The sequence below is a fragment of the Lagenorhynchus albirostris genome, chromosome 1 (genome assembly GCF_949774975.1).
Source record: "Lagenorhynchus albirostris chromosome 1, mLagAlb1.1, whole genome shotgun sequence".
Classification (NCBI taxonomy): Eukaryota; Metazoa; Chordata; class Mammalia; order Artiodactyla; family Delphinidae; genus Lagenorhynchus; species Lagenorhynchus albirostris.
Window position 1 is genome coordinate 25,032,662 of NC_083095.1, and position 20,590 is coordinate 25,053,251.

General features: G+C 44.3%; 1 long non-coding RNA gene across 1 annotated transcript; it reads right to left on the reverse strand.

The window, feature by feature from the left end:
- Nucleotides 1–8,743: 8,743 nt before the first annotated feature.
- LOC132507264 (uncharacterized) lies at nt 8,744–18,664 on the reverse strand. Its single transcript, XR_009536127.1, has 3 exons — nt 18,646–18,664; nt 17,595–17,657; nt 8,744–8,820 (listed from the first exon to the last, which is right to left on the reverse strand). It is a non-coding gene; the product is annotated as an uncharacterized LOC132507264 (long non-coding RNA).
- Nucleotides 18,665–20,590: the final 1,926 nt, after the last annotated feature.

Below are 20,590 nucleotides of genomic sequence, written 5' to 3' on the forward strand. Positions count from 1 at the left end.
AAGAGATGGGCCAAATCTGGCAGATCACCATTTTAAGCCATGCTGTAGGCATCAAGTAGCATAATCATGAAAGGATTTATGGAAGATATAATGCTTTGGTTAAGCTTTGGTGAATGGATAGGACTTGAATGTGAAGGAAGAACAATCAAAGAAGAAGGTAAAATTAACAATCTTTGTGGGATACTGAAGAGACCAAGTCCTTAAGGGTTTCAAATAGAGGATTTTGTATGGGGGAAATACTTGAAACACAACTAGTTTGAGTAGAGGTATTTTATGGAGAGCCTAGATAGGCAAGGAAAGAAGTTTTGGTGTAAGACGATGGGAATTAGGAAGCCGTGGATAGGCTTTGACCTGGTAAATGATGGCATGCAAATATTTTTCAAATCACTAAGTTCAAGGATTGGCGTCTAGGGCCGTACAAGCACACGAAGCAGAGGTCCTGAAGACTGTCGCTACAGGATTAAAAGCTCGCCCTTTAATCCCCAGCCAACAACTGGTCATGATGTCACCTGTTTCCACACACAATTGGAGCTGGTCTGCACCTCACACAGAGCTGGGCCCGGATTCCCAGAAGATTCAAGGTGCCCATTAGGGTCTGAGCTTGGTTTCCCCGAAGCACTGGGCGTTTCTGCCTTCCTGTCCTCTGCGAAGAGGGCTCTCCCTCCACCTCTTCCCCTGCTCTCTGCTCTGCCTCCTCCACCCCAGAGCCTTCTTGCTGCTGTGAATCGCATGTTATAACAAATGAGTTACCGAAGGCTCCAACAAGCTGCTCATCGTTAACCCCAGCAGGAGAAAAGCAGCCGCGACCTGGAGCTGGGACCTTGTTAGAGTTGGTAATGAGGTAACGGGAAAATATTTCTGCCTGATTAGAATCCCTAATGAGCTGCTGACAACGGTGAGCAGAGAAAGGCCAGCTTCTAGCTCTCTCCCCATCCCCTCCCACACCTCTCCCTGCTCCCAAGCAGCGCTCCAGGCAGGAAAGTGTTCTTTGCCAGCAGTTAAGACCATAAAGAACAAACACAGGGGCTTCCCTGGTGGCGCAGTGGTTGAGAGTCCGCCTGCCGATGCAGGGGACGCGGGTTCGTGCCCCGGTCCGGGAGGATCCCACATGCCGCGGAGCGGCTGGGCCCGTGAGCCATGGCCGCTGAGCCTGCGCGTCCGGAGCCTGTGCTCCACAACGGGAGAGGCCACAACAGTGAGAGGCCCGCGTACCGCAAAAAAAAAAAAAAAAAAAAAAAAAGAACAAACACAAAGCAGCCCCAGAAACTCCCTTTCCATCTCTCTTCTCCCTCTCCCTAGGAGGATATACCTCCATCTTATTCATTTTTCCATGCATACGGACTGCTGCCACCTGCTAACACCCTAACGATGCCACCTGGACCATACATAATTGGTCACAGGTGCCCCATGGGTCCTGGCAAGGTCCTCACTCAGAAAGAAATAGAAATGCAGGAGAATGCTGCATCTGACTAGCCACTGGAAACATGAGGCCACAGGCCAAATTCCCACAGCAACCAGTCAGAGCCAATTCTCCAATGCAAAGAATTTTGCTTGCGTTCAATTCAGAGAATATTCTGATATCCCCATTTTCTTCTAGTTGACTGATTTTAGAAAGCATCTGGATTAGCTCCAGAGTGAATTGATTCACCACAATAGTGATTTTTAGAAGAAAAATAAAAACTCACAACATATTTTGGAGGTAGTTCATGGTTCAATAAAAAAATAATATTTGGGTTCAGTTTGGGATTCAGGTTGTGCTTATGGTCAAGTTCCTGTGTCAGAGGGAGTTGAATTTTTAAAGCTTACGAGATATTTATGTAGTCCTGGATTATGAATTCAAAGGAAGAGAAGATATGTTGCTGTAGTAAGAAAAGAAAGTACTCCAGGATTTGATAAAATCCCCCTTGGGGTGCCTGTGAGTTCTGTTTGTGGGATACAGCCCAGTCTGGCTCCTCTACCGGGCAAGGCAGCTCCCACTTCATTTCTAAGGGACCCCACCACTACCAAGGTCCCTTTGCTGTGCCCACAACAGAAGCAGGCTTTGGCTGTATTCTAAATCACAAAGCATCTGACGTTTTAGCTACCATTAAGCAAATCACACCAGAGCAGTGGTCCTCAAGCTTGGTTGTACATTGTTATCTCCCAGGGAGTTTAAAAAAAATGAGGATGCCAGGGTCCACCCTCAGAGATGTTGATTTAATTGGTCTGGAGTATGGCTTGGGTGTTGGGACTTTTAAGTGTGCTTCTAGAGCTGAGAGCTACTGGTCTAGTGTACTGCTTCTCAAACTTCAATGTATATATGGATAGCTTGGGCTCTTGTTAAAATGAAGGTTCTGATTCAATAGGTCTTGGATAGACCTGAGATTCTGCATTTCCAGCAAGCTCCCATGCTGCTGGTCCTTGGACCACTTTGACTAGAAATGATCTAGCGTATCATCCTGAAGTGCTATTATATTTATTAGACACTATATTTGACAGAACTCAGTCAACCACAATCAGTAGAAATCCAACTCAAACTGGAATAATTGAAAGGAGGAATTCATTGGTACAAATAAGTGGGGAAATCCAAGGGTGGGGCTGGCTTTAGGCATGGATATATCCAGGAGCTCAAATTATGTCACTAGGACCTTCTGTTTCTATTTTTGCTTTCCCAGGTTTCCCTGGTGGTGCAGTGGTTAAGAGTCTGCCTGCCAACGCACGGGACATGGGTTCAAGCCCTGGTCTGGGAAGATCCCACATGCTGCGGAGCAACTAAGCCCGTGTGCCACAACTACTGAGCCTGCGCTCTAGAACGCACGAGCTACAACTACTGAAGCCCGTGTGCCTGGAGCCTGTGCTCCACAACAAGAGAAGCCACCGCATGAGAAGCCCGCGCGCCGCAATGAAGAGTAGCCCCCGCTCGCTGCAACTAGAGAAAGCCCGTGCGCAGCAACAAAGACCCAGTGCAGCCAAAAATAAATAAATAAATAAATTTTTTTTTTACTGTAAAATATTTTTGCTTTCCCTTTAGTGTGCTCCATTTTCAGTCAGGCTCTCTCCATGCGGCATCAAAGAAGTTCCAAACAGTTCCAGACTGACCTCACCCACACAGTTGGCAAAGCCAGAGAAAAGAGCGTGCCACTGTCTCCTTCACCATCCACCACTGGCCCCTGAATATGACTCATAATCCCCACTGCTGGACAGGGACGGGCAGAGCTCCACAGTTAATAGCCTCACCTGAAACACAGGTATTGGGGAATGACAGTTTCCCAAGGGAGGGATGGAGAGCAAACCACAAAGGAGCTGATGTCCCCCATGAGCACCACAGTCACGTGCCAGAAGCTCTTCGGATGTTCTCTGCCACCTCCCCTTCTCTTGCTGTTGGCTCTCACAAATGGGAAGGGCCTCCCTATTCCTCAGCAATCTGTCCCTTATAGAGTCTCTCCAGTCAGATGCTCACAACTGGGTGAACAGAAGCCAAGGAAGTCCTTAAAACTCCAACTTCCTACATCTCTCCTGACCTCCAGGACCAGAACAGGAAGAGGGCCACAGAACAGACAGTGCTTTAGAGATAGAAAAAACGTTCAGAGATCATGCTGAATCCCTCCATTTTACAGATGAGAACACTGAGGCTCAGAGTAACTGAGTAACTTGTCTGAGAACACTCAGGCAAAGACTGGCAGAGCCACAGCCTAAATTCAGGTTTTCATTTCTGTCAGTCACCAGGAAACTGACCCAAGCTGTCAGAAACAGAGGGACTGGTCATCAATTAACTCAGTATTGGGTTTGTTTTGATGCTAAATGCGCCACTGGCCGGAACCAGTCCATAGCACCACTCTCCGGGCCCCAGCGTCCGCGGGAGTGGCGACACTGGCAGGGATGCTGCATCCGAGGACGGCCTCACTCCACGGGACCTCGCCCGCCAGTCTACCAGCCGCCGTGCCCTTGCCCTGGCCGAGGCTGCACCAGCTCTCCCGGCCGTAATGATCCGTGACCGCATCCAGACTCCTGGGACGCTCGACCTTCCTTTGCAAACACAAGGGCCTGGGGAGAGAGGGGGAGGGAAGCAGGCGGAGCCTGGGCCTGGCTGGGGGAGCCTCCCCCAACCCTGGCCCCCAGCAGGGACCCCAGCAGTGCTGCCCCCTGCAGGCATCTGCCCAGGTGAGGCGGGCCAAGGAAGCGGGCAGCAGGATCGCATGTGGGAAAGGACGGACACACGGACACACACACACACACACACAGAGTCTCGGCCATGACTTGGGCCGAGCCACCTGTCCTGCCAATCCACCCCCCCCCCAGGTTGGAGGCAGCGGGAAGACTTGCCAACCTCCAGCTACCGCCCCTCACACCACTCCCCAACTCCGAAAACCCCAGGCTGCTGGCCAACAAGAAAGCAGAGGGTCCCATGGCAAATTTCTTATGGGAGTGGGGCTGCCCCTACCTCCTACAAAGAGGCTGGGAATTGTGGCCAAGAGATGGGGCAGCTCGCAGCTCCGGAGTGGGTTCCAGGGGTGTGCAGTGCAGGGAGAGGCTGCCCAGCCCCTAAACTGTCACAGTCAGGTTGATTTTACCTTCAAGTTTCCATCACCTCCATCCCAACCTTCACCCACCCTGTCCAGCCATCATCCAGCTAACCCTGTGTGGTTTTCTGCTTTGCACTTCTCACTGCCCAATGTTATATATTTGTTTGTTGTCTCTCCCTCACCTGACCCCATTCACTGCTACATACTCAGCACCTACAATGGTACCTGGCCTGCAAAAGACAATAATTGTGACGGACACCATGACAGCAATAGCCTCAGCTGAAGAGAGCTGCCCTTCCCAGGTTGGCCCACAGCCCTGGACTGATGGAGGTCCAGCATCTAGGCCCGACCTAGGACAACTCTGTAGGTCAGGTCTAGCTCCAGAGCGCCCTTTGGGGTTGACTGCAGCTGTGTGGTTCCCCTTTGCCCACTCCCGTGTCTGTTCCCTCCTTTCCACAGGTGTTGGTGCAAGGACACTCCTTACCATCGTGCTCAATAAACAGCCTCAGTGCCCACTTCCCAGGGAGCCAGAGCACAGCAGCACACATCTCTGGAATGAAAATGGACAGAGAGAGAGGAAAAAAGAAAGAGCTTTGACTTTCTACTGTTGTTCACCATCCACATCCCCAAAGTACCTCAAATCTGCCTATTTCTCTCCCCGTCCAATGCCACCACCATAATTAAAGCCACCACTCTCTCTCGTTTGGAGCCCTGTATCTCCTCTGGAACGGACGCTGTGAGGCCCACCCCAGACCCTCTATCTAGCATCCCCTGAACACAGCTGCAGCCGTGGTGGAGGGTTGCCAAGAGGCCGGCAGCTTCCCTCCTCAAGCAGCTCCCCTGCTTTCTCCCAGGGCTTTCTGACACAGCACAGCAGCTTGCTCGGCCCAGAGCAGGGCAGCCCGGAGTGCTAGGGATCTGACGGCCCCCCAGGGACACTCCGCAAGCATCACAGATGACCACCCATCCCCACTCCTCGGGAGGCATATTCCACAAGATTCCTCAGAGGTCCCCAACGGGATTCAGCCCCTCCATTCACTACCCCAACTCTTCTTCTCAGTTCCCCCCATTCCCTCACTTGTGCTTCCCAAGTAAAGACTAGAAGCACCTAAATCCTTGTCTCAGTACCTGCTCTGGGGGGAATCCAAACTGGGTGAGCCTCCTGACTGACCTGGGCTTCCGCTCTTGCTGCTTTGAGCTTCTGAAGACAGCACTGCAGAGAACCAGCCTTCCAGGCTCCTCCAGGCCACAGGGACTTCGCTGTGTGGCTCCGTCTATTATTTCCTTCAGCAACTCTTTGTTGAGTGCCTACTGCTTCAGACATTGGGGTACACGGCAAAGCAAAGTCAAAAATCCTCCCACGCCTCCCCAAGTCCCTTCTCACCAGATTCTTGCTCCTCTTGCCTCACTCCTATTTACCATGTAAGTCTCAGCTTGTAACGCATGGCTGTGTTCATTCAGGAAGGTCTCCAAACCCTGCCTTCTCCATGCAGTCTTCCTCCACCAGGGTGAGAGAGCTCCCCTGCCCTACTCCAGGGCCAGGTGCAGCACCTGTCTTAGTCTGCTTGGCTGTCATACGAAATACTATAGACTGTGTGGCTTAAACAACAGCAGTTTATCTCTCACAGTTCTAGAGGCTTGGGGAATCCAAGATCAAGGTGCCAGCAGATTGGCTTCCTGGGGAGAGCTTACTTCCTCTATGTCCTCATATGGCCTTTCCTCAGTGTGTGCAAGCTGCTTCTTCCTATAAGGCCACCAATCCCATCACGACTCTAATTATCCCCCAAAGGTCCCATCTTCAAATACCATCCCATTGTGAGCTAGAGGCTTCAACATATGAATCTGAGGAGGACACAGATACTGAGTCCATAACACCAGTGATGAGAATGATCAGGTAAGAGATTGGTCCTCAGATGACTGAGGCAAAAACTGAATCATTTGGGCTTAAAGACTGAAATATAAGACATGATACCATAAAACTCCTAGAAAAGAACGTAAGCAAAACATTCTCTGACATAAATCGTACCAATGTTTTCTTAGCTCAGTCTCCCAAGGCAATAGAAATAAAAACAAAATTAAACAAATGGGACCTAATCAAACTTATAAGCTTTTGCACAGCAAAAGGAAACCATAAACAAAACTAAAAGACAACCTACAGACTGGGAGAAAAATATTTGCAAATGATGTGACTGACAAGGTCTTAATCTGTAAAATATACAAACAGCTCATACAAGTCAATAACAAAAAAATGAACAACACAATCTGAAAGATGGGCAGAAGACTTAAATAGACATTTCTCCAAAGAAGACATACAGATGGCCAAAAGGCACATGAAAAGACTCTCAACATCACTAATTATTAGAGAAATGTAAATCAAAACTACAGTGAGATATCACCTCACACCAGTCAGAATGGCCATCATCCAAAATACTACTATATTTAAAATAGATAACCAACAAGGACCTACTGTATAGCACAGGAAACTCTGCTCAGTATCTTGTAATAACCTAAATGGGAAAAGAATCTGAAAAAGAATAGATACATGTAAATGTATAACTGAATCACTTTGCTGTACACAAGAAACTAACACAGCATTGCTAATCAACTATACTCCAATTAAAAACATGTCTACAAATGACAAATGCTGGAGGGAGTGTGCAGAAAAAGGAACCCTCCTACACTGTTGGTGGGGATGTAAATTGGTACAGACACTATGGAGAAGAGTATGGATGTTAGTTAAGAAACTAAAAATAGAGCTGCCATATGATTCAGCAATCCCACTCCTGGGCATATGTCCAGAGAAAAACATGGTTTGAAAGGATATATGCACCCCAATGTTCATTGCAGTGCTGTTTACAACAGCCAAGACATGGAAGCAACCTAAATGTCCATCGACAGACAAATGGATAAAGAAGATGTGGTACATATATACAATGGAATATTACTCAGCCATTAAAAAGAATGAAATAATGCCATTTGCAGCAACATGGATGGACCTGGAGATTATCATACTAAGTGAAGTAAGTCAGACAGAGAAAGACAAATATCATATGATATCGCTTATATGCAGAATCTGAAAAAAATGATACAAATGAACTTATTTACAACACAGAAACAGACTCATAGACTTAGAGAAGGAACTTATGGTTACCGGGGGGAAGGGTAGGGGGTAGGGATAGACTAGGAGTTTGGGATTGACATGTACACACTACTATATTTAAAATAGATAACCAACAAAGACCCACTGTATAGCACAGGGAACTCTGCTCAACACTCTGTAATAACCTAAATGGGAAAAGAATTTGAAAAAGAATAGATACATGTATATGTATAACTGAATCACTTTGCTGTACACATGAAACTAACACAGCATTGTTAATCAACTATACTCCAATTAAAAAAAAAAAAGTCTACAAATGCCAAATGCCGGAGGGAGTGTGGAGAAAAGGGAACTCTCCTACTCTGTTGGTGGGAATGTAAATTGGTGCAGCCACTGTGGAAAACAGTATGGAGGTTCCCCAAAAAACTAAAAATAGAGTTGCCATATGAACCAGCAATCCCACTCCTGGGCATATATCTGGACAAAACAAAATGTGAAAAGATACATGCACCCCTATGCTCATAGCAGCACCATTTACAAGAGCCAAGACATGGAAACAACCTACAATAGATGTCCATCAACAAATGAACAGAAAAAGAAAATGTGGTATATACAATATATACAATGGAATATTACTCAGCCATTTTCAGCAACATGGATGGACCTAGAGATTATCAGACTAAGTGAAGTAAGTCAAAAAGAGAGACAACTACCATATGATATCACTTATATGTGGAATCTAAAATATGACACAAATGAACATATCTACAAAACAAACAGACTCACAGATATAAGAGAACAGACTTGTGGTTGCCAAGGGGGAGGCGGTGGGGATGGGGGAGGGGAGGACTTGGAGTTTGGGTCAGCAGATGCAGACTATTATGTATAGAATGGATAAACAACAAGGTCCTACCGTATAGCACAGGGAAATATATTCAATATCTTGTGATAAACCATAATGGAAAAGAACATGGAAAAGAATATATATATGTATAACTGAATCACTTTGCTGTATAACAGAAATTAACATAACATTGTAAATCAACTATACGTCAATAAAACTTTTTTAAAACTGCATCATTCATTCATCCATTAAACTGACATTTGTTAGTACTTACTATGTACCAGTACTCTGCGCTGAGGTTCCAGTGTTGATTCAAGTAAATTTAGCTCCTGCCTTCATAAATATTACCGTCTTCAAGATATGACAACCAGAGGCTGTGGGGAAGAGAGCACCAGATGTCAGCGCAGGTCTCTGCAGAGTTCAGTCATTCATTCAACAAACATTTGGTGAGTTTGACTGTGTGCCAGGACACAGGGAGAAATCACAGTCACTGCCCTCACAAGGCTCACAATCCTGGAGGTACAGGCAGATTGCAAATACAACATGGTAAGTTCTACAGAGTTGAGTCATGACATATGTGCATGTAACGTTTGTTCATGTAATTATACAGCAAAAAGAGAGAGAGAAAATAATCAGAGAAATAAAACAGTGGTTCATCCACCATTCCTCCCACTAAGCAATGCCCCAGCATCAGCACAAGATGATAAAGAGAAGCCATCAGACCTTCAGTTTGTTCCACTCCCTATTGCCTTTCTCGGTGTGATCATTGCCCACCTCACTGACATCCATTTATCATTAAAAACACGTTCTTCTTCACTCAGGGTCCCTAAACTAAAGCCAACTACTTCATCTGGTCATCAGTCAAAGAGGTGGGATCACTTTCATCACTGGCTGGGCTGGACTTCTTAAGGGGTCTGATGTAATTTGTGGGTGGGTTGACCAGACAATTTATCATCCAAACCAGGACACCGCTGAGAGTGAAGTGAGGTGATATTGACAATTATTCCAGAAAAAGAGGCATAAATTGGGACTGTCTGGGCAAGCCAGGCATATGGCATCTCTATTTATGGGTGACTTAGGGGATTTTTATTTATTTTTTATCTGAAAAGAGGTTTTTTTTTAGCAAACAATATGTTTTGTTATACAAGTATTAATTATAAGAATGTTTTCTAGTTTTTATTTTAATTTTATTTTTAATAGATTAAAAGTTCACAATTATTCAGAAGGAACACAGTAAAAAGTCTCCCTCTCATTCTGTCCTCAGCCATTCAGTCGCCCCCAGAGGCAACCAATGGCATATTTTTCTTCTTTAACACAAATAATAGCATGGTATTCACACTCTTCTGCACTTACTTTTTTCTCTGAACAATATACCTTAGAGATAATTCCATGTCAATATGACAAGCTTCCTCCTAATATACAGTGCTTAATATTTCACTGTATGGATGTACATAATTTATTCAACCAGTCTCCATTGATGAGCATAAAGATTGTTTCTCATCTTTTGCTGCAATGAATGACCTTGACCATACAACATTTTGCAAATATGCCAGTGTATCTGCAGGACAAATTCCTGGAAGCGGAACTGCTGAGTCAAAGGGCATATCAGTTAAGATTCTGTTTGGTTGCTCATAACAGAAAAGCCAAAAACACAGTCATTTAAACAAGAAAGATATTTATTTCTCCCTTAAATAAAAGGAGTCTGGAGATGGGCCATCCAGAGCTGCCATGGGCTTCTAAGTGTCATAGAGACCAGAATTCTATCTTTTTGCTCTGACATCTCCTGTCTAAAGCTTATACAATTGTGCAGGCCTTCTTCAAGTAAAAGAACACAAAATTACAAATAATTATTTAGAATGAGGGAAAAAATCATAATGCATTATAAATTTTTAAAAGCTGAAATAACACAAACATCACTACACCCAGGAAAAATAGTTATTCACCTTTATAACAGGTTTTTTTTTCTACTTTTTTTGTGCTACATGATCTTTGATCACTTTTCCATAAGATAAGATTTTGTAATATCTAATGAAAGATAATTGAATTTTTCTTTCAGCATGGTTCATTAAAATTTATTTTTATTGTTGATAGTTGATACGCATAAAACATATGAAACATACTATTTGTAGTACTACTGCAGGTTCTGCCCTACAAATATAGGAATTCTGATAAACTCTACGATTCATAACGCCCATCAAAAACTATTTGGTGTTTGTAAAGGTGTAAGCTAAGTTACCGAGCATGTTCCTGATAGGAGGAATCTTCCATTTTACTAGGCACCAGTGAGTACCAAATTCTCCACTTACAATTTTATACATCGGGTAAGTGGAAGAATATTACACAGACTAGTTTCTGGCTTTGTACATTTCAGCCTTTTTTTCTCCTCCACCACTGCTAAATACTTCTGATGATGGGCATAGGACACATTCACATCATGATATGACCTCTGGCCCTGCATCTTGATATCATAAAGTCCAGGGAGTTGGCACAGTGAGCAGTAAGTGTCTTCATGGAAGCCATTCCTACAACAGGACAACTTGGAATTGACCGCAAACCACAGAAGCAGATACAGTCAAACACCAACTACATGTACCTACAGTGCAACTTCCTCTTAGCTGGATCCCCAAAATTCCCATGGCCGTTCCAATACCATCCAACACAACACATGGTCATCCAATACCATGACACAAGGAAAATCAGAGTCGAAATAGCAATCTTAACTATTTTCAGTTGACATATCTTACTTCTGCAAAGATGGTTGCAAAAGCATATGACCCCATGAACACATCGCTAAGGCCCTTCTGGGGTCTTGGAAGATGCCTGTGCAACTGAGGGGCTCTGAGGCTTAAGCTCCACTACCTGCATGGTAGGATGCCCCTGGCCAGCAGGGTTCTAGATTCATCTAGTCAATCACATACCCACGATTCGTGGAAGGAAGGCAGAAGCCCTTCTTCCTTTGCCAGTGGCAGTTGCTGAAGCACCAGTTTCAGCAGGTATGAGTTTTTGCTGTGGCCAGTAGGCTCTAGATCCCATGGTCTATCACCACTTTGGGTCCACAGGCTGCGTAGGGCAGCTGTATGGATCCGGCAGCAGCCTTCTCTTGTTTTTTGTTTGTCTGTTTCAATGTAATTTTAATTCTAATTTCATACACGCAGGAAAGAAAAGAATACAATAAACGCCCATATACCATCCACCTAGTTTTAACCATTATTAATATTTTGCCTTTCCTGCCTCATAACTGGATCATTTCTTAGTAAATTAAAAACATCATGACACTTAATTCTTAAATATTTAACATGTATCTCCAAAGAGTAGGGATACTTCTCCAATTAACAATACCAATATTATATGTAACAAAAATAGCAGTAATTCCTTAATACCACCTAAAACTCACTTCATATTCAAATTTCTATAACTGTCCTAAAAAAAATTTATACCTGTTTCTTTGAAACAAGGATCCAGTTAAGTTTCACACAATAAATTTATTATGGCTCTTAAGTGTTGTCTCATCTATGACAATTCCCCCTCATGACGTTGACCCTTTGAAGAGGTCAGGCCAGCTGTCATATAGAATGTCCCAAATTCTAAATATTTCTATCTCCTTATGCTGTCACTTAATCCCTAGAATTTCCCACGAAATGCGGTAGATCTAAAGGCTTGGGTTTCTTTTATTTTGGCTCGGTCAAGCTGACACATAAATTTAATCATTACGTGTTAACTTGGCATCCACATGCATCTCCTAAACCCACACATAATCTCCAAAGAAAGACAATAACAAGGTTGTAATTCTTCCTAACGTGTCATAGCTATCTTGCATACAACTAAAAACGCACTAAACCCTCCTCCAGGAAAGGAGGTAAAGTCCTTAAGTGATACTTTTCTCCTTGATATCTCATAGCTTAAATACTATGATGTAAAATTAATACTTAAATACTATAATAAAAAGTCAGTACATCTTATGTTACATGATATGGGAAAAGAAAGGGAAGGAAACATAAACACGCATATACACGTAAACATATGCATAACAAAATGAGGAGGAGATATTCATGACAATTACTTTCCTGTAACTGGTCACATGGTCATAGCTGGTATTTATAACTACCCTCTTCCACTACCCATTCTGTATTCCTTTTGCCTTCAGCAAGCACTCAGATGATCATAGTTCTTTACCTGTTGTGATGCAAACCTTCATTCCTGGGCCATTCGCAGACTAATATTCAATGAAATATTTGTTATATATTACATGCTATGCATAATTTTGGGATCTCTTTACATTTTGCTCTGGCCCTCTATTTATTTTTTTAAAGACACTTTTTAAAAAAATTGTTTATTGTCTGCATTGGGTGTTCGCTGCTGCGCGCGGGCTTTCTCTAGTTGTGGCGAGCAGGGGCTACTTTTTGTTGTGGTACATGGGCTTCTCATTGTGGGTGGCTTCTCTTTGTTGTGGAGCATGGACTCTAGGCGCACGGGCTTCAGTAGTTGTGGCACACGGGCTCAGTAGTTGTGGCTCGCAGGCTCTAGAGCTCAGGCTCAGTAGTTGTGGCACACAGACTTAGTTGCTCCACAGCATATGGGATCGTCCCAGACCAGGGCTCGAACTCATGTCCCCTGCATTTGCAGGCAGATTCTTAACCACTGCACCACCAGGGAAGTCCCAGCTCTGTGCCATTTATTAGTTTCTACAGACATTTGTCTATAGGTACTATGGTTTGTCTGATATAATTAATTCCCACGTGGTGTAACTAGAACTAAAATCCACATTTCCTGATTCCTCATCCAGTAATCTTTCAAAGGATAAAGGAAAAAAAAATAGCTTGTTAGGATAACACGATTTATTTTCTTTCTTTTGCATTTTATCTGGGCAATTTTTTATTTTTTGTTATATCTCAACTCCAAACTGAGCTTGAATAACCTCTTCTGCTTGAAGACGAGACAGTTCTGATTCAAAACTTGCCAAATCCTGAGTTCAGAATTTTGTTTTCTTTCCGAGATGAATATAAAAGCACCTACAAGTCAAGGAAAATGTTCTTCCTCGTACGGGCCAGCAGAAGCACTTGAGCGCCAGGGGGCCGGCCCTCCCCTTGGCCCAAAGGCCAGATAGCCTCGGCACCTCACTCCGCCATCTTTGCTTCTTCTCAAGTCCAAGGCTTGGGTTTCTTAAAGTCATATTTATTGAGGTATAATTTATATCTGTAAAACATCATCTTTTTTACTTTACAGTTCTATGTGTTTTGACAAATGCAAATAGTCGTAATCTAAAAGCTTGGTTTGATTCAGATTTAACACAAAGTCAAAATACTTTAAAAGGATGCTTTGAATTTCCTATTGAACTTATATATCACATCTGCAGGCAAATGATGTCTAGTTGTCCCACAATTAATGGTACTAATTTTGAACATTGGGTTCCTATAGCTTTCTGTATATCTATGTCCTTTAGTAAAAGTTAATGGAAAACTACAGCAATACGAGAAGAACCACCAAGAGAGCGCAGCCTTCAGGAAGGAAGGCTTGGGTCATTCTACCAGATAGAGAACGCTGAACAGCTGAATGCTGGCTGAGAACAAAAGGAACAAGGGATAGATGGCGGAAGAAGGAAGTTACAATAATCAACAGAGGCCGGTTGCAAAAATGTAGTAAATATGCATATATTCTTCCTTGTTTTGTTAGGTCTTTTCTTCCTCTTTCTTTCCCCTATTATTTTACACAAGGAGTGTTAGTGGCAGCTAATCTTCTAAATTAGTCTTTAGAATATCAAATGAGATGATGAGAGAAGTAGAAGGGAGAAAAACATCAGTCAGAGATGGACACAATGACTGATGAGACTTTGGGTCTTTCCTCTTGGGGGAGGGGGTGGCTATCTTCTCATTTGCATTATTTTATGTAACTATGCTTTCTTTTAGATGGAAGTACTTCTCCAATCTTATCTCTACTACTACCCTTTCATATACTCTACTCCAGCCGTACAGGCTTCCTGTACCTCAAACAGACCAAGCACATTCCAGCCTCAGGGATTTTGGTACTTGCTGGTCCCTCAGCCTGGAATAGTCTCCTAGATAGCCAAGCTGATGGTCCCTTATCTCCTTGGTGTTCAAACGCCATCTCATCAAGGAGGCGTTTCTTATTTAAATAGTAACGTCTACCCTCTCTCCAGAACTCCCTGTCCCCTTTTCCTGCCCTCTTGTCACAGCACGTATCATGACTTGAGATACTGTCCACCACCACCCCCACTAGGATTATAAGCTCCGTGAAGACAAGGATTTGAAGCTATTTTATTTATTGCTAAATCCCTAGCACCTAGAAAGTTATTGGCACATAACAGGCACTCGGTAAATATCTATATGACTAAATCAATGAATGAAGCTAATATAAGACCTGTGGGACTTTCATGTAAACGGGACCAGAAGACGTAAATTTGGGGAGCAATGGGAGTGGATGAAACTACCTTAAAGGAGGTAAAGCTGTAGATGGGAAATACTAGGTCACAAGTCTTGTTAAGAGTTAAGTGTTTAGTCAACTATATTTCAATTGAAAAAAGTTCAGTGTCTAAACTGGAGATGAAGAGTTTAGTGAGGACAAGATGAAAATGCTGTAGGCAGGTGAGGGTCAACAGTAAGAGCCAACACATAAGATATGTCAGGCACTTTATATGTGTATTAATTTACAACAACTGTAAGGGTTCAATACTATTACTATTTCCAATTTACTGGTAACTAAATGAGCACAGAGCATTTGAGACTTGGCCAGGGCCATTTGGCAAAGCTGCAGTTAGAAACTGAGCTTTTAGTCCTCGTGTTTTTCCCACTGCACTGTGACTGCCTTGATAAGAGCTTATTAGGACTGCACCGAGACTGTGGAGGACCCCATCTACAGTCCCCATCACTGTGCTCAACAAGAAATGTAGGAAGAGCACACTTAGAGTGGGGCTAAGTGGTCCATGAGGGCTGAAACACATTACCAGAAAGAGCTTTGGCTGGAGGACCAGGAGACATGCGTTCTCATCCTGGCTTTGCCACTGACTCTCAGGAACCGGGGACTAGTTACTGCCTGCTCTGACCATCCCCTTCCTCATTGTGCAAAGAGGGAGCCAACTCATACAATCTCACATTCCTTCCAGTTTGGAAATTCCAGTCTATAAACAAGCACCAACTCCATTAGCAAGTATGATTAGCACATACCATAGATGCACCTTTCCTGTAACACCAGGTACAAGGTGTTAGGGGAAAATCAGCAAATAATTGGCAGTTAGTAGAAAGACATTTTCTGATGGAATCAAAAGCTCTAAGAAGCTTACTGGGAACCATAACTTGGAAAGGCGGTGTGACGGAGAGGACTGGGCAACTGAAATGTCCCTATACGTTGGCACTGCACAACTTGGAGGTGTATTTGTAAATGGAGTTCTTCCTTTCATTATTATAATGATGAGCAAAAATGGGAACTCTGCAACATGTCAAGGGAGAAGCTAGGAATAAAATTTAATTCCTGAAAACCTGGATAGAACCTTATAGCAGCCATGATCCTAAAAGGAGGAGTTATTATGCATATACACAGATCTATAAATAACTGGAAGTTTCTGTTGACTCTACACATACCTGCCCACATCCTGTGTTTTGTGTACATGCATATATACACATCATATGTGCACATCTAAGAGTACATGTGTATCTATATATACCCATAGGAGTGGCCAGATCTATATTTATATATTAGAGCCTGGCTTAAAATGGGGGATAATGACACTGAAAATTATTCTAAGCTTTTCAAAGACATAAATGACCAAAATGCCTCCTGACTCCTGAATTACATTACCCAGAAAGAGCTTAATAACACGTTATTATCGCTTCTCCTCACTGACAGGATTTCAGGGCTGAAAAGACAAATAAGAACTGCATTCGTAATCACCAGCACAGTCACCTCTGCCAAGCGGTGGCCACTGCTAATTCCAGGTAGGTGCTGTTGGGCGGAAGAAAGCCTGGGGCCGGTAATGTGACTTGGTGCTTGGTAACTGTCACCAGTTCAGTTGGACTGTCACCATCTGAGAGGGCGTGGCTATGGGGAGCTCATGGAACAAACAGAGAATCCCATGGGTGAAGGTCAGAGGAGAGAGAATGCATTATGGGAACCAAAACAGAATTTCTCGGTTCAACTGACACAATGGAGGTGAAATTCCTTGTAAACTGTAAAGTGCTTCACAAATGTGACTGTGAATGGGAAGGGCTATCATTAATGGGTCCTGTTTGCGTTATTAAGGCTGCCGTGTATAGCTGTGCAGGCTGTGCATTGCTCAACTTCTGAGAATGTCATTAGTTTATGTGAATGGCGCCCCCTGGAGTTGTACATTGTGGCAGCCTTGTTGGTGGAAGTGGGGCTAAGTTGGTTGACAAAGATCAATATGGGGGCTGATGTTCCCCTCCTGGACAATGCTTGAGCCCCAGTGATGAACAATCCAGAGAGCTGGTCAACAATTCTAACAGCAACTTGCTAATGGTTTGGAAAATTTGCTGCAGGGTAATTAAAAGGCAGTTACAAATAAAATCTCTGAGGGCAGGAGCCATGTCTTATTCACTTAGTATCCTGAGTCTTACAACATGTTTGGTATATGATAAATGTACAGCATGTTTGGTATACGATAAATGTTCAGAAAATGTTTGTCGAATGTAGGAATGGATGGATATTGAATGAATGAAAGATGGAGACTCATCAGGGTCAGCTCCTGGGGAGAACTGGTTGTACTGATTGCAAAAAGCATGTTTAGCTCAGCAGACGTGACTGCACACTCTGCCCCGTGTCTTGTCTCCCGCGATTCGGGCTCTGACTAGCCTTTTGTGAAGTGCCATGGGCACGTCATGAGTTCAGCAAGGGTTTGTTCAAGGTTTATGACATGCCTCACCCGATGCTGGGTGCTGTGGGCCTGCGTAGTGGTGATGACAGTGGAGCCAGCAAACATATCACAATCCCTGCCATCAACATCTTACAATCGAAATGGTTTAGTCAGATGTAAGGCCATGGAGAAATGAAATAATGCTATAAGTGATATGAGCCCAAATGCCAATGAACAGCAAAGATGGTAAGCAGTATAGAAGTTCAGGACAGAAAGCACAGATTTCTGCTCTGCCACTTGCTGTATGCTCATGAGACATTTACTTACCTATTCTGAGACTCCCTTTTCCAGTTTGTAAGATTGAGGTAATCGTGTCTACCATGCAAGGCCCTTAAACAGAAGATTAAAACAGATAATGTATTTAAAATGCATAGCACAGTGCCTGGCACATGGTAGAAATTTCCGGAATGTTGGTTCTTGTATAAGGACTCTCCAGTCAAATGTGACAGAATCCCAGATGATCCCAACTTAAGAAAGAAAAAAAAAAAAAAAAAGGTGTGTGTGTGGTTGGTGTGTATATATAACCCCAAAGTGAAGCAGTATGAAGGCTTCTGGCATAGGGGGATCCAGGAGCTCAGTCAATATCACTAGGGTTCTGCCTGTATTTCCATTTCTCATACAAACTTTCTCTAGAGCTTTTCTAGCGTAAGAACAGCTGCCAGCACCCAGAGTCCAGCTTAGCCTCAGAAAGAAGAGCTCTCCTCCCAGAAATCAGGAACAGGAAAGTCTCAGGGAGCACTCTGATTGGTCCAGCAAGGGCCAATGAAACCATCCCTTATCCAATGGCTGTGGCCAGAATAATGAAATGATCTGATTGGCGAGGCCTGAGTTGTTCCCACTCCTGAGCTTATGGGAGCGGGGAGGGGGTGGAGGGTGTTTAGCCCTATCCAAACCTTGTGGAATGACTTTCTGAGTGGAAAAGTGTTGCCTATTTCTTCTATATACTCGGAAGAAATACATAAAAGACACAGCTGCATGTGTCTAGAAAAAAAAATAGGAGAGCTAGTTATTTCTTGACAGAAGCAAAAAAAAAGATTCCTATTAGATAAATATACAAACACCAGGTGTATGTGTGTAAATTCCCTTGGCCCCTGGACTCAGAAATGGTACCCACCCAGCTGGGGTAAGCGAGCCAGGACTTTGCGGCCCCTGGTGAGCAGGTACAAGCACTACAGTTATACTCCGCAAAGCAGAAGGCAGGAAAGCCAATTCGGGTGGGGTCACGAGAGGTTGTGGGAGACCAAAAGCTGAGCTTTGGTTTGTGGGGAGACGGTGGCATGGGAAGGGGAGGGAGACAGACAAGCCCCGTCTGGCTGACCTTCTGGCCCCTTCTGCAGGACCCAGGGACGGGCTCCAGAGTCAGCGTTGATCTAAGTGCCTATTCCAGACACGCACCGGGCAGGGACGTCCTGGCGCCCAGGGAGGAGCCGCTCGTGGTTACAGCAGCACAGAGGGTCCCCCGGCCATGACAGCGGGAGGGGGCCGGGCCAGGTGGCCGCACAGCCTCTGCACAGGCCAGTCAGCTGCTCTGAGACGCCGTGAAGCCTCCTTCCCTGATGTTCTGTTCCATTTTCTTGTCTTGAAAAAAGAAGAGTGGGGAAGGGGGGACTGTTTACTTAAACATCCTGTAACTGTGGCCTTGAGTAACCAAGCCTTTAATGTCAGAGAGCAGAAGAGAGAGAGAGAACGTGCAGCACATGCATATAACTTGCCGTCACTATCACCATTTTAAATCACTTATCATGCATTTGTTTGTCACTGCATATTTTTCTAAATTCAGTTTAGGACAGGAGTTAGAGCAGGCCCCAGAGTCAAAACACACCGGTTCATATCCCAGCCCCCTCTGTAAAATGCAGTAGTTGTGAGAATTAGAATAAAGGATGTTAAAGTACTGAAGAGCACCTGGCATACAGAAACTACCCCACCTTCTTTGAGTTTATATCAACTTGAACGTAGAAACCCAGTTTGGAGTTTCTACTTGTAATGATATCTACTGAGCTGAAAGAGATGTTCTGTGATAGTCGGAATTCTAAGAGGGCCCCCGAGACTCCCACCCCCTCAACTCCCACACACAACTCTATACATCTTGTATAATCCCCTCCCTTTAAATGTGGGTGAGACTGAATATGATGGGATGCCACTCCATGATTTGGTCATGTTACTTGGCAAAGGTGGAAGGATTTTGCAGCATCCTTGAGTTGGAGATAACCAAAATGGAGCTTATCCTGGGTGGGCCTGGCTTAATCAGGTGATCCCTTAAAAGAGGGACTAGGTCCTTCCTGAGGTTAGAGTCACACTCTCCTGCTGGCCTTGAAGAAGCAAAGCCATGTTGTGAACTGCCTGTGGAGAGGGGCAGCCTTTGAGAGCTGAGGAAGTCTATGCTACAACCACAAGGACCTGAATTCTGCCAACAACCTCACTGAACTTGAAAGAGGGTCTCAAGTCTCAGAAAAGAACACAACCAGGCTGACTCTGTGTTCAGCCTTGATCACAACCTTGTGAGACCCTGGGCAGAGGACCCAGCTAAGATGTGGGACTCCTGACCTACAGTAACTGTGAGAGAAATGTGTGCTGTTGGAAGTGACTAAGTCTGTGATATTGTTACACAGCAATAGAAAACTAATATATATTCTATGTTTGCTTAAAGCCTTGTTGAACTCTGTTTTAAAATGGGGTGTGCCTGAGTGTGTGTGTGTGTGTGTGTGTGTGTGTGTGTGTGTGTGTGTGTGTGTGAGAGAGAGAGAGAGAGAGAGAGGAAGAGAGAGAGAAATGATTTAAAACATGGCCCCAGGGACTTCCCTGGTGGCACAGTGGTTAAGAATCCGCCTGCTAATGCAGGGAACACAGGTTCGGGCCCTGGTCCGGGAAGATCCCACATGCCGCAGCCCATGTGTAACAACTACTGAGCCTGCGCTCTAGAGCCTGCGAGTCACAACTACTGAGCCCGCGTGCCACAACTACTGAAGCCTGCACGCCTAGAGCCCACGCTCTGCAACAAGAGGAGCCACCGCAATGAGAAGCCCGCGCACCGCAACGAAGAGTAGCCCCTGCTCACCGCAACTAGAGAAAGCCCGCACGCAGCAACGAAGACCCAACACAGCCAAAAATAATAAATAAATAAAATAAAAAACAAACAAAAACAAAAAAACATGGCCCCATTATTTTTGTTATAGTTGAAAATATGGAGTATCATTCATTCAACAAGTATTTACTGAGTACATACTTACTATATGCAAGGCCATGGACTAGGAACTTAAACAGGA